The sequence below is a fragment of the Misgurnus anguillicaudatus genome, chromosome 25, assembly GCF_027580225.2.
Source record: "Misgurnus anguillicaudatus chromosome 25, ASM2758022v2, whole genome shotgun sequence".
Taxonomy (NCBI): domain Eukaryota; kingdom Metazoa; phylum Chordata; class Actinopteri; order Cypriniformes; family Cobitidae; genus Misgurnus; species Misgurnus anguillicaudatus.
In genome coordinates this window covers 10,453,817-10,476,734 of record NC_073361.2, presented here as the reverse complement: position 1 = coordinate 10,476,734, position 22,918 = coordinate 10,453,817, and the positions used below count along the sequence as shown (strand labels likewise).

The following is a 22,918-nucleotide window of genomic DNA, read 5'->3' as shown; positions in this document are numbered from 1 at the left end:
GGTAACCCTGATTCCCTGAGAAGGGAACGAGACGCTGCGTCTCCCAGGCATACTCCCTGCATCCCTGTAGGCACTTGCTTCGGCACTTGGTAGCGAGTGTTTGTGTGGGATGCCTTCTTATACCCCTGGTCCGCATGGCATCCAGCCTATATCCAATCATCAAATTACTGATTATGTGTAACACGTGCTTCAGATCAGTCACGCCGAGGCGTTTTCCAAAGCGCTGCTATGGCGACGCAACTCGAGTTCCTCGAAAGGGAACCAAGGAGTGGCTCTGTAAGAACCACTCCTACGATGACAATTTCAGACCCCTCCATGATTTCTAAGTGGGAGAACTTGCAAAATAGCAGGGTGTTCAAATACTTATTTTCCTCACTGTATATATTTTTCCACATTACAGAATAATAATAAACTTGTCCAAACCATGGCATAACACAACTGTGGGAATGATGTTGGTGACTAAAATCATCCAAAATAAATTAAAACTCTAGAATGCACACAATGCATATATAATAAAAATTAAGCAATTTCAAAGAAATTCTTGGAAAAAATGTACATCTAGCCTGATTAGTATGCAAAATAAATACTGCTGCCTTCAATTGCCACTACTATAAATATTACCCAGTATTCTCCATCCACACACACACACACACACACACGCATCTAATTCATTGGGTTAATGAGTAACATTGGCATTAGGGTGATTCAATTTACATCTCTGTAACACACAACCAAACAGAAACATTTTGCATATTAATAAGTGCACACTAATAAGTGCATTAATAAGAAACACATCATTAGTGCATGCATTATTACAGAATGCAGGTCTTTGCTAAACACACAATGAAAACTTACAATTGTGTGTGCATGCCAAGTGAGCTGAATGCATGAGAATTTGAATGAACCTGAAATGTTTTCTGGTGTTATAAACACACCCAGAAATGTGGTGCAGTGGTTAGCATTTCCTTTACAGATATTAACCATGGTTTTATTGTAGTACATGTGTAACAGTCACGTTTTTTTGGATACTGATTAACATTTGTAAAACCATGGTTAAACCTTGGTTACTGTAGCAAAACCAGGGATAATTTATGCCAGAGTTCTTTGGTTTCATTTAGGGTTAGGGTTGAGGGATTTGATCCAAAGAAGCAGGTTTAAGTCCAATCAGTGTTTATTTCCATATCCCTTTCATTAAGCTGTCGATACGAAAGGTTTAAAAACACATTTTGCTGTTTCTTAAAAGGGATTGATTTAACGTTTCACATAATTAAGAAGACAATGTGAAGCCCAAAAGAAGAAAAGTGTTATTGGTCTATTGATCTTCCCATTATGTGAAAATTTAACAGTGAATTCACAGAACAGGCAATATTATGTTTTTAGGATTTAAGGTCTCTCTAACTGGAAATACAGGATCCATTTAACAAACCATTTGCATATATTTTGCATTTGTTTGATGCACATAAATCAGCAGATTCAGACACTAAATAACAACTGGATCCAGGTAATTACCTTGGTTTTGTTTCTCTATATTAATTATATTGTTAGTCAGGTCTTTAATTATCATTGCCACATGCATGGGCATAATAAAACAGCCCTATACAAACAGATGATTTCAGGCCTTATATCTGTTATGTTAACTATCATTTGCCACAAAAACACACAAAGTTACATTTGGTTTTAAATACCAAAAGCGTTATGTTATTGTGTCTTGCTAAAAAAAACTGTGCCAAATACAACCAAAAAACTTATATAAAAAATAAGTTAATGCCATTCAACCACATGTATGCATCTGGCAGACGCTTTTATCTAAAGCCTCTTATAAAAGTATATATTTAAGGAATACATTTAATTATCATGTATGTTACTGAGATCGAGCCCATGACCTTTTGCGCTGCTAAGATAATGAATAAAGGGCAGTCACACTAGACTTTGAGCATGCAAATATTTTGCATAAATTGCTGTGAATATGGCTACGTCCATCTTTGCTTTTGTACTGGTTTTCTACAGGTCACTTGTCTCCACATGATATGAGTTTGCAGGTCAAATTCACCAGATTTGAATTTTGATATGCAGCGAAATGCAAAAAAATCTTCGCACAAGCTTGCATTTTCGGTCTGACACATTTGCACGCATATTAATGGAACAAAAAGTAAAGATCGGCCGATAGTGGATTTTACCGATATTGAAACTAGGTGGGTCCATACATGCCGATAACTGATTAATCGACACATAAAAAAACAACACAAAGTGAATTAAATACAAAATTGAACCATGAAAATGTGCTAAATGAAATAAATGTGTAAATAAAAATATATTAATTATATTCGGGATTGAGGGATTTGAGGGAATTGAATTGAATTATTGCAGTTATAATAAAAAAAGATAAAAAATTTACTGAAAAAAGACTTTTATTTGTTGGATATGTTAATGTAGCTGACAGCTGCACATTGTTCGCTTTCTTAACTTAAAATAGGCAGCTTAGCCCGCTACATCATCCATACAAGTAACCAGCTGGATATAAACTAATGCAAATGGATTGTGATAATCATGACATTAAACATTTGGGTTGGATTTATCTGTATTTTTGTGTAACTGTTTGAGGTACCACCAATATTGGGGTCCTTTCAGCCTTGACGACAAACTTAGATTATTGTTTCTCTGCTAATGCAGCATCTAGTAGGCAAAATAATTTTTTCATAATAATATGAAGCAATAAACGCATTCGAAAAAACTATTGGCATGGATTTTTGCCGATAGTCAATTGTTCCACCAATGAACTATCTGTGCCGATTAATCAGAAAAACCGATTAATCGGTCTACCTCTAACGAAAAGTACCTCTAACTCAATGAGCCATACAAAAATGTACCACTGTGTCTATGAAGTACCCAAAAACCTAAAAAATAAAAATTGTAGCGCTTTCTTTTGTTGTCCCAGCCGTCACACCACTGGATGAGTTAATGTTGCTTTATTGGACTGGTTATTATCCTCAGAGCCGACAGAGCAATGTTTTGAGTCATACACATTTTATTTTTTTTCAGTACAGCTGACTGACTTCCCATATCAAGCTGAGATAAAAGAAAGTATTGTAACATCTAAAAGTGACACATTGCAGCTTTAAATACTATTTACTATCATTATTGCAAATTTGCAATGATCCACTTGGGTTCCCTCCTGAATAGGTACTAGATTTACTCTTTAACAGGTGCAAAAAAAAACTTTTTCAACAAGATCAACAGTAGTTGATGACCTCGCTAAGCCTTCATGGTTGTGCTGGTCTATTCACTCAAGTGACCTTTCACCTGAGGAAGCAGATACTCAAGAAAGGTGTAAAAATGAGGTGATCAGTTAAACAGGGTTTTCCTTGTTGAAAAAAGTGAAAAATACCTCAGAACTGCACCTCTGACCGCAGGTTAAGCTGTTGACAATACGTAATGAACTCACACCCACAAGGGCTCGCCCGACATGCTGAAACAGCGCTCGTGAAATATTTCACTTCTGCTACAACATGTTCACATCATAACCTGCTGTAGGCGCAGGCCTGTCATTTCGACAGAGATAATTTTGCAACTCTTAGAAATCAAAACACCAGTGTGTAAGAATCCCGCATTTACCCAAAACGGAAAAACATCTTTTTTCACATTTGGCACAAACGCACAAACTTATTATGGACTAACCAAGAAACCCTTCAAAATTGTGTTTATGATAGCACATGCTGTTTGCAGGTTTGCACACAAATCTACAAAAAAATTATTTTTATTCAGATTATCAAAAATTGTCAAAATATGTGCTCCAGCTGTCACTGGAGCGGTATCCTTTCAGAAAGTACAGCTTTGCACCTAAAGAGTTTATGACAGTACCTCATTGGTACCAAATGTATACATATAATAGTACGTATTGGGACGCTTTTAAGGGGTACTGCGCCAGTGACAGCTGGGGTAAATTTTTTTCTACCAGTGTATTTAAAACTGGGTGGTGGGGCTGGCCAACATTTCTGGTGCTTTTAAGAATTATTGAATTTGCAATAGTCTTAACATTGTGCCATAACTCGTAAGTATTATGAAATATTACACTACACATACAGTATAACAACTCATCTCTATTGCTTATACAAACCAAAATACCTTTAAATCAACAAGGGTGAGCTATAACCGATTAAACTTGTTAGTTTTTGCCAGTTTGAGAATAAAAGAGCAAAAAAAACAACAACAGTATTACTCTACAGAGGGAACCTAGCCATCTAAGTGTCAGAATACCATTTACTTAAGTCATAGACTCTTTTGACTTTGAACCTCACAGCGTTTTTCAAAGAAAATGAATGATACAGTTAATATCTTGGCTCTCTAATGTTAAAGTGTCTTCTCTGTAGCAACAGCAATGGAATGTGTACATCGAATAAAATGGAAAAGCAGATTCTGGGATAAGATTAAGTGGAAAGTACATAATAAAAACTCATCAAAAACACGCCGCTGTCTGACACATTAAACTGGAGTCTATTCTAAAAGCTTACTGGTGACAATTGACAAGCATGAAATGACTTTTCCTACAGATTATGGGATGTATGGTGGTATTATAGGATATGAATGAGTATTACAGGCACTCTCTATGAATTATGTGAAAAAAGTTTGAAAGTCAAATGTTTTTTTTAGGTTAAGGTCATAGAAATAAGATGCTTACACCAGCGTTGGGTCAAAAATGGACAAACCCAACCTTTTGGGTTGCAATTTAACCTATGCTGGTGTTGTTTCAACCCAAATGCTGGGTTGTTTTAACCCATTGTTGACTAATGCGGCGATTTTAGCCCTGATTTTGACTCGCCGACATGTTTTGAGAAATCGCCGTCAAATGCCCGAAATCACAGGCAAATCAATGCTTGTGCACGCTGTGATCACACAGTGTGAATTATAAAAGACGCGTTCTGAGAGAATCGCAGACGAGTCGCCGACACCCGTGAGATATTTGGCATGCTAAATATCTGGACCTGTCGGCAATTCAAAATCATGACGTGTGAAATGTGTTTTGACTAAAAATAACATCGGCGATGACCAACAGCCGATGATAGAGAAAAATACAGGGCAGCTGGAATTTCAGGGAGGAGTCTCTCCAAACGTTTCCTCCTTCATAATCTTTATTTCTTCTTCTTTCTGCTGCAAATGAGTGCACATGCAATTTGTATGGTAAGCTTCTTGCGAGCTACCATTTTTAATAATAATTCCAGTCTCACGTGAGAACTCCGGTCGTGCATGCGTGACCTTACGTTGTTTCTTTCGCGTCACCTTCTCGCGTGCGTTTGGTTGTGAGATGTAGTTTGCGGACCGGGACAAAGTTATCGGCGATTCTTCTTATGGTAAAGTCATCTAGTATGAGAACCCCTGTCGCTAATCCATCATGCAGTCTGAAACATCAGCGACTTAGGGCCAATCCCATTTCTCTGTCTTACCCCTTCCCCTTACCCCTACCCCTTAAATTTGCACGTTCACGTGAGAGTAAGGGCTATCCCAATTCTCGTTTTGATCAAGGGGTAGGGCTAAGGGCAAGTGGTAGATACCCCTTAAAACCAGGAATTTCCGCGAGCTTACTTGAAACCAAGGGGTACCCAGAATACACTGCGCAACCGGCAAAAATGGCGGCCAGAGCGTCCAGAGAGTCCCATAAATGTAAGTATTTTCGGCTTAATAATTATTTTTAAAAATTACTAACGTCTTGTTTTGTGCTCAACACAGTCCTGTTCATATATATTTGAATTATGTTCTTAATTTAAATGTTTTAAAATTTCGCTAGTTTGCTACGCTAATGTTACGTTGCTGATTTGCACAACATTCCCGTATTTGCTGATTTGCACAACATTCCCGTATTTCTCTAACTAGCCATAAATGGACTGCATGCTTGTCTACAGTTTTAACTAAATTCCATTAACTTTAGCAGCGAATTTCGTTTGATATCAGTGCATAACACTACTTGCTTTGGAGACATCGGTACGTGCTTTACGTATACCGTCCTGTATCACACAGGGACGCCAGAAGAAACTCTGCGGCTGATTCACTTTCGCTTACACTTGCACTCGGCATCTTGGAAGTTTGTGATCAACATTTGTCGCATCTGGTGATGTTGCAGCCAGCAAACGACGATGTATGATGACGTAACCGTAACCAAGCGGTGTCTCATTTCATAGGGGTATGTTTTCACCCCTAGCGCTTAACACTTGGTTTTGAGGGACAAGGGCTAGGGGTAAGACGAAGTGGTAGGGGAAGGGGAAGGGGTAAGACAAAAAAATGGGATTGGCCCTTAACACTTCACGCAGTGTGAAACCACAAGTGACCCAACTAGTTTGAAAATCATACAGTCTGAACTCGGCATAAGGCGGTCAAAAGATTAATCACGATTAATCGCATACAAAATAAAAGTTTGTATTTGCATAATATATTTGTGTGTTTATTGTGTGTAATTATTTTGTATATATACTGTAAAATACACACATACATGTACATACATGTGTGTATTTATATATACAAAATAATTTCACACGGTGCATGCACATATATTATGCAAAAACAAACTTTAATTTTGTATGCAATTAATCGTGATTAATCTCTTAATATTTATTATTTTCTATGGTGACACAAAATAAAACTTGTTTGGAGCCAAAGGAATGAATGGGGCTAGGCTAAATGCTAACACATTCAAGAAGCGCTGTACAAAGATTAAGTGCACGCATTGAAAAAATTTAGGTATGTATTAATTCATCTAAGTTAAGGTAAGAACATAGTAAAATATTGAAAAACTGTGGTGTTTTCCTTTAAATCCTAACATTAAATGAATGAATCTCTCATTAGGTACAAGTTTGTGTAGCAAACGCATGTTAAAAAAAGCTACACTTGGACAGATTTTTGCATTAAAAGTAGGGCTGGGAAAAGATTAATCGCGATTAATAGCATACAAAATAAAAGTGATTTTTGGCATAATATATGTGTGTGTGCTGTGTGTAATTATTATGTACATATAAATACACACACCTTCATGTATGTATTTAAGAAACATTTACATGTGTATATATATGTATTTATATTTTTATATATTCTATATTATATATAAATAAATAAAAAAGATATAGAAATAAAAAATCTGACATGAATATATGTATGTGTGTGTGGTTAGGTGTACACAATGGTTACACAGTACACACACATATATTATGAAAACAGTGACTTTTATTTTGTATGCGATTAATCGCGACTAATCTTTTCCCAGCCCTAATTAAAAGATTTGAATACATACATTTTTCCCTTTAATACTACTGTAGGTACATTTTTGACAACAGCTCGCCGGCTCTCTTTTTGCTCGGGACAGGAAGCGATGAATCAAAATCAAATGCTCCTATGAGATAAGCACTTGAGGTTTTAAAGGCGAGTAAGATCATATTAATGTAAATGGATAACCGGAGGCACTGTGAAACAGGAATTCATAAAAGTCTTTATGATAAATAGTACAGGGACTCTCAAGGCTTTGGAAATGCAGGCAAAGTCCCTACATGCTGATGCATTACGGAATAAATTTTTTGCCTCCAACTCTCAAGGGTTTCTTAGTTACTCATGTATTTACATTCCAGAGGGCAACAGTGTAAAACTGAAATACTTTAAAACAAACATGTGAATGGTATCTGTTGATAAGTCACCAGGGTTACCACAATCATGGGCGGTGCCTAAGCACACAGGGGGCGTGGCTTAGTGTAGGTGTTTTCTAAAGAAAATATAGGCCCCAAAAAGCCACAGCTAAAATAAGCTCCCGGCTCTTTCGTGTACATTATTTACATATCTACACTTCCTCTGTTTATAGAAACCATGAGAGGACGCAGGGGGAGAGAAAAGGACAGCTTCGGTCATTACTAAATCCTTTGCAAATATACACATGTGCCAACAAACCTGGTGGGGATCTACCTTATCTGTGCGAACACAGCTAACACAAAATCCAAAAGGAAGCTGTTTGCTGATTGGTCCGCCATTCCCACCAAAAACGGGATTTTTAGGGAAAGATGGACATTGATTGTCTGTCACTAATAAGCAAAGGCCACATACTTTGCATCACTACACATTTAAAAGAGTTGTGTTTGCTGTGTACCTCGAACAAAGCTATAAACCACAAACACACACAGTCAATGAATCAATACTAGTTAGCATTAAAGTCTATGTGTGCGATAAATGAGTCACAAAAGAAAGAGTGACTCAAGGTCAGCCTGAATTTTTTTTAGTCCATGTCTGTGGTTCAGAAACCTTTCGCAAAGGTGGATGTTATTGCAATAATGTGAGAATGGAGAGATTTGTTATCCTTTAAGCTGTCTCTAATTTGTATTAAAAATTATATATAATATAAAGTCGGGCGAGATTATAGGTCTTTACGAAACACACTGGATAAGACCATAATCTACATGAACAAATCCTAAATACGGTATAATCCAACCAACCGTATCACAGCGTGGTAAATCTATTACCTCTGCTCATAATACCTCTGCCCCACATCAACAGGATAACCTATTGGGTTGTTCACCTGGTTACACAGATTTCTAAGCTGTGCTGTCACCAGTTCAAGATAACCCTAATCTGTTAAACACAGGTGAACATGTTTCTATAACATGATGCTTTGTGTTGGCTTCTTTGCAAAACAAACAGGACATTGGGTATAGTATGTGTTTTATTGTAATACATGACGTGTACTTGGAAACATGCAACACTTCTGTTTGTTTTACTGTTTTTGTACTATTATTATAACATTTTAGATGATTTATTCTGCATTAAAAATTAACATTAAATAACTACTTTAGAAATAAAACTTTAATAAAAAAAACAATCCACTTCTAAAGCAAAGCAATCAACTCTAATCTGTACCAGCTTTTGAATTAATGATGTTTTGGATGTGTTTTTCTATTCATGATAGACCTTTTTCAACAAAAAAGCACTTTTCAACATTGTTTTTCTGTTTTACTTAGTTGCATACCTGAATATTTTTCCTTCTTTTGTCCTATTTAAAATAAAGGCCTGACGAATACAATAGCACATACACTGAAAAAATGATTCATTGAATTTAATCAATTTTTTTAAGGTAAGTGGTTGCAATCAATTTATTTAAGCTACATTTAAACAAAATTTTTACATTTTATTTTACGTTACTAATCTTTTTTGTTTAAATGTAGCTTAAATAAATTGATTGCAGCCACTTACCTTAAAAAAAATTGATTAAATTCAATGAATCATTTTTTTCAGTGTACAAACCATTAAATTAAAAAACTGTAAAAGTATCCAAAGTTCAAAATAAGCAAATATAAGACTATGACTGAGTCTCAGCTACCTGTACATCCCAGACTTACTGTACATTCACACGGGGCGTAAGTGTTAACACTTGATGGAAGACTTGTCTGACAGTCTCAATCACAGTGGCCGTAACACATGCTCCGGTCTTCCATAAATGTAATTGGCTGGCTCTGCCTAGGTTATTTGCAATGGCAATCTGATTGGGTGACGCACACGTTGCCGCTTAAAAAGTTGAGAAATGTTAAACTTTTGCCGCGAGCAACGGCAGTAACCCTACAGTCACATTAGCTACAAAAGTGAGCGACACCAAGCGACACGCACTCGCTTGATGGGCGTTCCTTGGCTAGTTTTTAAAAGCGGTATCAAAAGTCACTTTAGAGGTATTGTTAAGTTACAAGAACGGTGTTTTTGGATTTAAAAGTATTTATTTTTAGATAAAAGTAACAAAATATATGAGATAAAATGCCAAACTTATCAGATATACGTAAATACGCATTTTCCGCCATCTTGAATTATTTTCTCAGACTCGACCACAGACCTACGTCACGCTGCTTCTTCACTCCGATTGGCAGTCGCTTTGTCGCATCGCTCAGCATTTGCATGAAATAGCCTGCTTGTCTATTTTGGCCCCGCCTTGCTCGCTCAGTGGCGAGCTTGTCGCTGGCAAACGGCCACTCCCATTGAAAATGAATGGTAGCCTGTCGCTCTGTCTCTGTTCTTGTAGCTAATGTGACTGGGGGGTGAAGCGGCGCCGACGGATCCACAATTCAGTTCGGCAATGCATTACGTCACCCATTGAAAGTGAATGGGAAGCAGTCCTAAGACAGCAAACCGATTCCTAATTTTTATTCCAAGTTATAGCTATGAGTATCTTCTTTTTACGGATTATAGCCCCTTTAGGGAAGTCGCAACAGTAGGCAGCCATGTTTGCAACAAGCAGATATTTCAGTCATGCAATGCAAAAGTCTACTTGAATGAGAAAAGACAGATCTTTCTCGCTTGCTAAAATCACAATCAAACAACATATTTCTGACCAACAATAATCCCTGACATCAACTGTACCATAACTTTTGATTCTTAAATTCAAATTGCACTTAAAAACACCTTTTCTGGATTTCAGTTCAGCTACTGAGCATGCACACAGGTTGGCAAGTGCCTCAAATGACTTTGTATAGAGCCCCTCCCAATCTTTATCGATTAAAGAATGGTTCTTTAAACTGTTAAGCAGGACTTCTGTCACCAGAGTGGCCATATTGAGCATTGCATTGTCCCTTATTATATCCAGTTTCTTTATTGTATCACGGTACTTTAAAATATAGTAAAATTACTGTTACATGTAAAAATTTTGAGTGATGATGTGTAGTTATTATTTTGCTAAAAAAAATAAGATTTTAGCAGCCTAATCAAACTCACTTCATGTGTTTCATTTTAAATGCAATATCAACTGCAATGCATTGTGGGATGCAGTCTCAATGTTCTTGTTGTGTCCTGCAAATTCTGGCAAATGTTGTAGGTGATCTTTTGCAGGAAATAGTGATGGTCGTATTACTAGGCTAAGATTTTTGTCAAATTATTAAAGTTTGCATCTGTTTATAAAGGCCATTCCTGATATCTGCACTTTCAAAACAATGTCATGAGTAAATGTTACACTGAATATACCCACTATTTCTTAAACCAGAGTTTACAGCTGACTATGTGTGAGAACCAATCCAAACATGCAGCATAACCTCAAAACAAAGTTAGATTATACAAAAAGAGTTCAGCCAATTGATTGATTTTAACTCATTAAATGCTTATCATAAATAATAGCATGTGCAAATCTTTACTGTTACAATAATACCATAGAAAGTTTGACCGAGTTTTTAGTTTTGCTAAAGTGAAGACGGCAAACACTTTAGACAGAACCCTGATCCAAAATCATTTGACATGACAATCATCAGTATAATTCTTTTAAAACATTTTTGCAAAATAAAGACTGAGGGAATACGCTACTGTATGCAGCGTCCATCAGAATTCCCAAAGCCACTTATTATTTAATTCATGTCATATAACACTCAGGTTTATCACGTCAGACTTTAATGATCTGTTTGATTTATAATTCTCTAAGCTTCACAACATTATCCGTCAGTATCAGTTATAACAAATTCATTTTCAGTCAATAATCTCTTTGCAGTGTAGAGTCATATAAAATGCCTTTCGGATATGCAATTAATCTCCGAGGTTTTGAAGGCACATACACACTGTGATTCCATTGATGCTGTTTGTACTTGTGGCTTCCCATTAAGTTCCCCTGGGCAAAATCAGTGCTTGCTCAGTACACAACAATTCTGGTTAAAGTTGCCCCACCAAACCATAATTATTCACAGATCACTTAGGATATTCTGCCAATATCATTACGATTTTATGCATCTACAATATTTAATGCATCCACTCAAATATATAGCTCGATATTTATGTCTTTGCTATGAAAGGGCTGAAAAGGTGCAAAAACCGTAAAAACATTAATCATAAACACATATACACACTCACCTAAAGGATTATAAGGAACACCATACTAATAATATGTTTGACCCCCTTTCGCCTTCAGAACTGCCTTAATTCTACGTGGCATTGATTCAACAAGGTGCTGAAAGAATTCTTTAGAAGTGTTGGCCCATATTGATAGGATAGTATCTTGCAGTTGATGGAGATTTGTGGGATGCACATCTAGGGCACGAAGCCCCCGTTCCACCACATCCCAAAGATGCTCTATGGGGTTGAGATCTGGTGACTGTGGGGGCCATTTTAGTACAGTGAACTCAATGTCATGTTCTAGAAACCAATTTGAAATGATTCGAGCTTTGTGACATGATGCATTATCCTGCTGGAAGTAGCCATCAGAGGATGGGTACATGGTGGTTATAAAGGGTTGGACATGGTCAGAAACAATGCTCAGGTAGGCCGTGGCATTTAAACGATGCCCAATTGGCACTAAGGGGCCTAAAGTGTGCCAAAAAAACGTCCCCCACACCATTACACCACCACCAGCAGCATTCACAGTGGTAACAAGGCATGATGGGTCCATGTTCTCATTCTGTTTATGCCAAATTCTGACTCTACCATCTGAATGTCTCAACAGAAGTCAAGACTCATCAGACCAGGCAACATTTTTCCAGTCTTCAACTGTCCAATTTCGGTGAGCTCGTGCAAATTGTAGCCTCTTCTTATTATTCGTAGTGGAGATGAGTGGTACCCAGTGGAGTCTTCTGCTATTGTAGCCCATCCGCCTCAAGGTTGTGTGTGTTGTGGCTTCACAAATGCTTTGCTGCATACCTCCGTTGTAACGAGTGTTTATTTCAGTCAAAGTTGCTCTTCTATCAGCTTGAATCAGTCGGCCAATTCACCTCTGACCTCTAGCATCAACAAGGCATTTTCGCCCACAGGAGACATAATTAAATAACTGCATTAATGAGAAATTGAACAGGTGTTCCTAATAATCCTTTAGGTGAGTATATTTTGTTCTGTATTTACTAAAAAAACGTAATTATTTATTCTATAGGGTGAATTGCCCTAAAGTGGGACACCTAAGGTCCAGTGAAGGTCCCCCAAAAATACATAAATGCCAGTGAAACTATGGCATCACATAAATCACAAAAAATACCTAATGTGACCTCTCTAATGTCTTGTCATACATGAGGGTGAAGCAATCATCAAATAGTCTAAAATAAAAAAAATGTCCCACATAGGGCAATTCACCCTATGCAATAAATACACAATATGGAGTAGCAATATACATTTTCATTAAAACATTTTAATGAGACTAATTTTGGAGTTATGTAATACAAGATTTGAATCAATTCATTTGAACAGTGTAAACTGATTCACAGAAATGAATCAAACCTTAATTTATACCTGCAGGCTGCAAAGAGTTGGAAACAAGGTTTGGACAGACTTTTACATGTATGCAACATTCACAAAATTGCTTAAATAATTAATTTTCAATAGCTAAATCAATGCAAGGGGAATATTTGGGATATCTAGCACAGCCCTGAGGTATAACACATAAAGACTTCCTGTCCTATAACTTAAATCCCTCACCCTTGCTAGATCTCTGTCCTTCGGTTAAGTCCACCAAAAACTCTTCCTTTATTTCAGTAGCTAAAAGGTCGAAGGTCACTGCAGCGAGTGAGACAGAAAGTGATAATTGGTCACTGGGGAGACCCTGTCAAGAGAGGGAGGTATGAGCGATGTGGGTTTTTTCTTGAACAAATGGAGCTTTATGAGACTATAGGGTGGACACAGAATGGGGCGGCACTACGAGGACCTCCTCATTGTTTGGGCAAACAGAGGGCGCAGATATAAATAGCAGGAGATTTGTCACGCCTGTCCGATGCGACAGATCCACAGACCCCACACAGCGATCGGCTTTACATCGCCTATAAATCATTGAGACTGTGTGAGCTTTGACATTCTGGTGAATACAATTACACAGACAATTACATGAGGATTGAGCACTGAATGATGATGTCACTGACTATGGTGCAAATGTCTCATGGTTGCATGTGTCTTATAAGCTTTTACAATGCATGCAATCACAGTCAGTAATTATTTCAATATTTTGTAAATAAAGTTCAAGGCTCCAGCACTCACTGCTATCCCAAATATAAGGTTAAGCATTATAGAGTGTGGATGGATAAATGTATACATACAGAGGAACAATATCTCTGTTTCTCCATTGCAAGATATGCCGTTTACAATGTAGATAGTTTTATTTATTAAAATGCGCATTTAATATCAGTCTTGCTAACCTGGTTTGTTGTGTTGTGGTGAACACTATCTCTCTTGGCATCTGAAATGAGTGGCTCCAGATTCAAGACCGGCAGGTTTTAGGTCCCGATGCAGAACCAATTTTCTATGCATACAGACAAAATCCAGTCGATGGAAATAGGCTTGGTCTCTTATGACTTTATAAGCAGGGCTTTTCATGACTTTAGCAATATATTTGTCATGTCTGAATGAACTCTTAATCTGGTGCAATCTGAGACTAAATCCATTGGTGAATGTATGTAACATACTTGAAATCTCTTCTATACAGACTTAAATTCCCTCCGTCTGGTTTGCTTGTATCGACAGATGACCTAACAATACTTGCTGTGCTTTTTCCCAGACATCACACCCATTAATACTGCTAAAAGTAAATTCTGTTTGTGCAGAAAAAATTGTCACTGAGCCTTTTAAAAAGGTCCTAATATGTACCATTTAGGTACAGATATGTACCTTTGAGGTACATGCACCAGTATGTGCCTTTAAGGTACCAATGTGTATCTTTTGGGTACCAATATGCACCTTTTAGCTACAAAAGTGTTCTTTATGAAAAGGTACAGCCCCAGTGACAACTTTCGTATCTTCTTGTAGGAATGTCAAAAAATTAATAGCAATTAATCGCATACAAATTAAAAGTTTGTGTTTGCATAATATATTTGTGTGTAATTATTATTTATATATATATATACAAATATTCACAAGCCCGATATTTTGATTCACAAGCCCGATTCTCGGTTCGGTTTTCAATTCCGATTCTCGGACTGTTTTTATACTTGATTCTCGATTCAACTCAATGAATATTGATTTAATACAAATACTATATTTATAAAAAAAAACAGTAAACATACGTTTACAAGGGTAATTAATAAAAGAAATTAAGAGCCACAAACCTGTATATTTAACTCTTTTATTTTAGGTACACTTGGGTACATTAAAACAGAACCCATCTCTAATTTTGAAATGCATACAATTATGTTAAATACAATACAATTTTGGTGCAAGATGAAAAATGTATGCTAAAAAAAGTCAGAACAGTCTAGAGGAGAAGACTAGTAATTAGATTAACGTTTATCTTACGTTCAATGTCTGCGGAAATAAATATGAAAATAAAATCGATTCGTGGCCTTTGATAATCGATCTTGAATCGACCACGTAAAAAAACACGATTAATAGAATAATCTTTTTTTTGCCAGCGCTAATAAACACACACAAATATGTACAAATTTAAGAAAAATTTTATTTATGTATAGATTTTTAAATGTATATGTAATATAAAAAAAATCACACAGTGACCCCACATATATTATGCAAAACAACTCTTATTTTGTATGCGATTAATCGCGATTAATCTTTTGACAGCCCTACCTTCTCGTACCTTTTTCTAAGAGTGCGACACCCGGTTATAGGTTATAATAAGTGAATCTTCCGAAAAACTTCCAGGTTATGTTTATAATCATAAGAATTAATTAAATTAATGCCTGTATTCTTATATAATGATTCCATTTTATTTATTTATTTATTTATTGTGTATATCTGTACACTGAAAATTTATTTGCAAGATTCATATATTAAAAACAGAGTAGACCTATATATCGGCCAGGGCTGGGTTTCCCGATAACGATTGAACTTAGCACTTAACAGCGCTTTCTACGAGCTACTTAACGAACATTCGTTGTTCATTTAGGTGCGTTTCCCAAAGATGCACGTGAAACGATCGCTCGCAGCTGGGTTTTAAGTGCTACTTACGAGTCGCTATCCGTTTGTCAAGTGCTGAAATGTCACCTATGGAATGACTCGAATTTGTAGCAGAAGCTTGTTTAGGCTAATGATCTTTAGCCGATGTGCACTAATATTTTAATAATATTTTTTATTATTGTTCAATGACTTTTTAAATGTTTTAAAATTGTTCATAATGAAATATTCTTTTCCGTATATAGTTAAGACTTGTCCCATTGCAAAATGCTTTCTGCATTTTATATTATAGTTTAGATTAATATTATTATTTGTTGTTTATTATCTATGTTTATTTATTATTATGGAGTATTGCATTGTACCGTAAATATTTATTTGGTTTCTTTAATCAGATGCCAACCCTTCAAAAAAATTTTTTTTACTGTAGCCAGATGAATTATAGCAGAAATTGGTAGGAACAATTATCAATTTGCTAGTACCAACTTTTACCAAAATTGAAATTGTTCATTTATGTTTAGTCATTTAAATTTTATTTTTCATTTGAATTTTAAATATATTATATTAAAGTAATTTAAACAAATAAGCAAAGAAAACCCCAATAAATAAATATAGCCTACATTTAAAACATTACATTATCGTCATTGCAGGAGTGTAATTTGCTGGTTGTCCTGCAGGTGACCTTGTAACACTGTTGTCTTTCGATGCACTTATGAATTAACGATTACTCCAGAGCACTCGTAGATCTACAATTATTTTTAAGTGCTACTTAAGCTACGAAGCTTCTGGGAAACGGCCCGTAATTCTAAGATGATTCGTACGACCGTTTTAACGATCTACTTAGCCTTACGATGCTTTTGGGAAACCCGGCCCAGGCTGTTTAATCAGCCAATATCTGCATTTTCAATATTCATTTCATTTTACTGTAGTATGTGTGCGTCCCATTCACTAACATTGTATTCTTGTGTTGTATCACATCAGTAATGACCGATTCTGCTCTCTAGTTATTTTAATACGAAACATGTTGTGCTGTCAGATTATACAAAAGATGAATGATTAAATTAAAGACCTTGTAAAAGACAAAGTAAAAAAAGACATCACAATACAATACAATGTGACCAACACTGTAACCGATCCAATACTATTACAGTGATCTGAAACCAGGAACAAAATAATAAACATTAACACTTGAGGAAAACATAGACGTTAAAGTCACTGTCATTCGCTAATTTGATTTGTTTCTTACAGCTTAAGCAGAAACAAGCATTTTAAAGTCACTTCTAGTTGTTTAGTTTCATTTATGTAACAAATACAAAATCAACACAATAATCTCTCATTCATATCAGCATCTCGGCTGCTTGTGATAGTACAGCGTGTTTCATAATGTGCTGCTTGAAAACAGATCAAAGGGTTTTGGGTCAATTTGTAATTTAGCATAATGATACAATTTCCTATGATAGACTGATTTCCTTCCAACATGAACCTACAAGCAGAAATAGCTGCTGTTATTTGTCATTGTTGTTTGCCTCTCTGGGATGACAGAAAAGAGACGTTTGGACACTTAAGCTACACTTACAAATTCACTGAATGCCACAGCACAAGTAACAAAATATCAAATGATGCTAAAGCTTTAACTAACATCAATTTTCGGACACATGTTTTATTTTACTGCTTCCAGATAATATGGATGTCAGTTCACATGTAGTCTACTATATTAATGTACAGTAAGTTTTCATTTATGGATGTTACTACTGTTTCAGTAACCTCTGAAAACCAGAAAGCTATGAAATATTTCTTGTCCTCTTATTTTCTTGTTTTGAATAATTTCACTTGAAAATGATGCTTTGCTAAATCACTTAGATTGATATATTCATTATCTAATGCAGAGCCAATGTATATAGACATGTTCAAAACAGAGCGAGGCTGCGCAAGAGAAGGAAGCCTACACATGAAACACTAAAACACATTTACCTATTACCACTATATTGACTAATATCTCATTAATACAGAATTCTCTATTGCCAAAATCAGTTAAATAAATCCATTGTGTGATTTATATATATATATATATATATATATATATATATATATATATATATATATATATATATATATATATATATATATACTTATTTTGTGTTACCAGCAATGGCAAATCCTGCACACAACATTAAAACTAAAATGAAGGATGGGAACAAAGCAATGAAAAAATTAATTTTTTAGGAGATACATTTTAGAACAAACATAAAAGCTATATGGGAAAAAGAATCACATCATGAAAATTATAAAATACATGTTAGTTTATATTCTGTACCTTTAACCACCATGGGTGCTTGTAAAATGCAATGCAGTCAAAAAGTTGGTGTAGAACCCTGTACTTCCATGAGTGTATTTTTAAAGACACAGCCTACATTGTTATAATGTCATTATATTATAGTTACAACATATTAGCAATGCAGATTTAGTTCTTTGTCAAATAACTCAATTGTTTTACATTGTTGTTAATAGCCATGTTTTGAGTTACTTGTTGTAAGTAATAATACAGTTATTACCTCTATAAATGTATTATTGATGGCTTTAAGTAAAGTGAAAGCATGGGCTTCATAGAAAGTTTTACCATGGATTATAAAACTTAGAGGGTTTTACAGCAAAGACAATCAAATTGGTTAAATACCAATGCAATTACTAAAGTGACATTTGTGAAAAATGAAAATAAGGCTTTTCCATTACTGACTAATAACCTTTTCGTTGCCATTAAAGAAAAATTACTAAATCTAAACAAAAGAGCCTGATAAAAAATGCTCATTTACAACTGAACACATGTCATACTTAGATGTTTTTGCATCTGAACTCCTCACATACCGTGCATTTCAGAAATTAAAGTCATTGTAATCTATTTAACTGCATTTAAATTCCCCTCAGTAAGAGACATCCAGATGTATATGACTCTCATTAATACAATATGGTTTGTGAGGACCTGTGTTTCATTACAGCCTTATGTCTTAAAGGATTAAACAGCAGGGGTGATGTCTGATCTTAGTTGACCATCACATGTGCTTCTGTTATTTCAGAGCAACAGGGGGTCACAAAGTTCAAAGCAACAAAAAACATTTAACCTTGAGCTTGTTGAGACACAACTGGCGTTTATTTTCGAACTGTGGTACTATGGCACATCTGCTTCTTCAGAATCATGTACTTTTTCAAGTACAAGTTTCCCGCCTAGAAAAATTTGAGTCTACGTTGCTAAATTTAATTTTCATAAGCTTTTTTCCATGTAGCAATTACATGAACAAAATGAATAAATCCCACTGGTTACACAGTTTTTTACCCACAAATTGTATAATTTCCACAAAATTGCTGCTAATTTAATATGTACTAAAGAAAGAAGATATAAATGATCTGTTGGCTGAAAAAATTAACCAACCAAATAGCCAGACCAAGCACTCTTCACTCCAATCATTATTCATCCCAAAACTCAGTTCCTGTATACTGGATTTATATCGACTCAGGAACGTCAATGGAAAGGCTGAAGACAGTAGTCTTGCGATGGAGACAGAAAAGATTGAGTTGGAGGAAAGAGGCTAATTTATTTGAGTTATTGATGAAGAGATTGTCTACAGGGTCACGTCTCTCTATAGATCACAGGCTAATTCAGCATCCTCCTGGTGACGCTTACACAGCACATCACTGATCTAAAAAGCCTGCTTAGATCCGTCCTCAGAATGAAGTGTCCTCAGGAGTGAACAGCAGCTGTACTCTGGGAAACCTACTCGAGTTTGGATCAATAGCCGGCTGTCGTTATTCTGCTGAGCTGGAGGTACACGGTGTGCCTGCTGAGCAATGCAACAATTGGTGTGTGGTTGGTGTATGTGTGTAAAGTAAAAGTGTAAGGTCTGCTACATGTACTATACAGTACAGTGACTCTTAATGCTGGAGTACAGTCTATTTTACTTGCAAAGTATAGTTTGTCTCGTAAGTGTACACAGACGTTTCGAAGCATATGCATTGTGACAAAATGCAATGCATCTCCTGGGAAATATTCTCTTGTATGCATATGCGTGACCTACGCATACAATTATGTGGGGGGTTCAAAAATACAGCGGTGCGTACGCTCTCTTCTGATGACAAAAATTGCACCACGGGCACTGTATGAGGAGTTGCGGACCCTCGCGTATGCTTAAAAAGTGGACCATACTTTGGCCCTTTAAGCAGCAAACACATTTCTTGGAGGAATTTATTAAAATGCAATGTATTTCGAAGGTGATGAAGCTCGACTTTGGTTTTTCATACAATGCTTTGGATTTGTAGACTCCAAAGTTTTTAACTGCACGGTTTTGTGGAGTTTGCAAACTGTTTCCCAAAAACTTCACATGTGAGGTGTGTATTTTCAGCACCACTAGCATCATAAAAAACTCTCCAGTTTTCCCAGACACTCCCCTCATTTACCATTGGTCAAACAGTCCCAACCTAAACTCATGCCGCTGGTTCTATGTTGCTATGTTTGGCTGATTGGGATTCTCCAACCAAACAGAGCAATGCTTTGAAAGCACTATGTGTTTACTTTTTGGGTTACTCAGTCTACAAAAGGATTACTTCTGGATGTCTCTGCCTGTTGAGATGGAATAGGAGGAATGTTTTTACTACTAATACACCTTTAATATATGCACAACCCACAAACTCGTTGTCCTCTTGGTGTCTCAAGCATTCGGTAAAGAGCAAAATACTTTGTCACACAAAAAGAGTTCACGCAGTCTATTCACAAGATTGCAAAGAGCAAAAAAAAATCGAAGCTAAAGCCCTCTCTTTATAAAGGGAAATATTCTGGCAATTCCAGCTTTGGTTCACCAAACTATTCAAGGCCTCGAAAACCGAAGAACTTGAACCGAACGTGACACCAATGTTAACAAAGATTGTTGAGGTCTGGACAGAAATAAGGGCACTGATGCCAAATATTTAAAAAGGCACACAAGTCTTTAATTTAATTTATGCATTCTTAGCGTCATTCCAGCATCCATGGCTATATTCATGGCCAGAACTGGTTAATCTACACACAAGTTAATCTGCACAAGTTGATCAATATACAGGTTGCGGGAGAGGCAATTTGACATGTTCAATTCACCTAACCTGCAAGTTTTTGGCCTGTGGGAGGAAACCAGAGTACTCTGAGTAAACCAACGCTGACAACTCCAAACCAAAAGACATTCCCGACCCAACCAGCGCTCGAAATTGGGACCTTCTTGCCATTCTACCCACTGAGCCTTTAAAAAACCACAATACAGCTTGTAGCAGTGTCTACATAACTATGGACAATGCTCAAATTTATTAAGTAAACAGCCAGACATCTGTCCACTGAAGAAAACTCAAGTTCCTCTCTCACACAAATTGTTATCCAAGCCCAACCATGCAAACTAATATAAAATTTGTCTGTATACTATGGCCGATGCAGATTTTATGAATGCTTTATGGCCGATTGGCCGATATGAGGCTGATATAACACAAATGTTATCACAGTAAATAGAAAATTTGTAAAACAAAAAAAACATTAGTTATGTATAACATTTATATATATGTTTGCATTAGGATGTCACTTTAAGTATTGGTTTATACAATTTTTTCTGATTTTTTATATTTTCTAAATTTTAAAACATTGTCGCCTGGCGTTAGGGTTAGAGTTGAGGTTAGGGTTAAGTTTTGGGTAAGGATGTCATTTTATGTAAATCTAACTCTAAAACGAAGTGACAATGGTAAGAAAATAGGACAAAACAGTTAACGTTAAGTTAAAAAGTGAATAATAATTGGTCGTTTTACTGTCTGTCAGACTTTGGCTTATCATTGTAGTTTTTATTATAATTTTTTATGTATCAAATTTAAGTAATAGAGAAATTTACTGGCCGATTCAAAAATTTATCGGCCGATGTCGATAATAAAAAAAAAAATTTAAAAACCGGCCAATATATCGGGCTCTGCAATATATCGTGCCATCACTATATATAATTTATCTTTTTTGGGGTTTTTTTTACAAGTGGCGGCAATGTTTTATCTTAAAGCTTTTCAAAAAGTACTTAAAGCATTAGGGCTGGGCAAAAAAAATCTATTTTTCGATTAATCGTTTTATTTTACGTGGTTGATTCAAAATCGATTCTCAAAGAGCAGAATCGTTTTTTATTTGATATTTATTTCCGCAAACATTGAACGTAAGATTAATGTTAATCTAATTAATAGTGTTATTCACTAGATGTCACCCTCTTTTTTGCCTTGCGCGATGTTACCAAGAAGCGAAAAGCGAGCCTGTCATTCATTCATTCAGGTGCGTCATCGACGTTGATGCCACCTTCACATAAAAAGTCAGAGGTATGAAAGCATTTTAGATTTCGCAAGCAAGGCAACGACGTTAGTGTTGTGGCTTTTAATTTTTTTTATTAATTACCCACTTGTAAACTGCTGTTCACTGTTCTTTTTTATTAATATAGTATTTGTATTAAATCTATATTCATTGAGTTGAATCGAGTACAAAAACCAACCCTAGAACCGGAATCGAAAATTGAATCGAGAATCGAATCAATTTGATAGCTTGTGAATCGAAATCGAATCTGGAACATCTGAATCGAGACCCAGCCCTATAAAGCATATTTATAAGACGTAATTAATGTGGATCTGACATCTTATGGTACTGTTTGAATAAGTGTGTTGAACCAGTGTGTTGTTGTGTGTGACACAACATTATGTCAAATTAAAAAGTGAATAATAATTGGTCATTTTACTGTCTGTCAGACTTCGGCTTATCATTGTAATTTTTATTACAACATTTAAAAAAATGTATGTATCAAATTTAAGTAATAGAGAAATTTACTGGCCGTTTTAAAAGATGTATTGTCCGATGCCAATAATAAGAAAAAAAAACAAATATCTGCCGATATATCGACCTTTGCGATATATTGTCCTGTCACTATATATAATTTATATTTTTTGCTGGGTTTTTTTTACAAGTGGCCGCAATGTTTTTTCTCAAAGCTTTTAAAAAATTACACAAATCATGCTCGTAAGCACTAAGCACGTGAAGTTTGTGACAAAAGTCCTGAAATGTATTATCAGTCCTGAACCTACAATGAATAAGAAATACACTACA

At 35.8% G+C, this 22,918-nt stretch overlaps 1 protein-coding gene across 4 annotated transcripts in view; it reads right to left on the bottom strand.

Annotated features, from left to right (window-relative positions):
- The window catches only part of pard3aa (par-3 family cell polarity regulator alpha, a), a 557,061-nt gene that overhangs the window by 533,033 nt on the left and 1,110 nt on the right, over nucleotides 1-22,918 (bottom strand). The gene's annotated exons all lie outside the window — the stretch shown is intronic.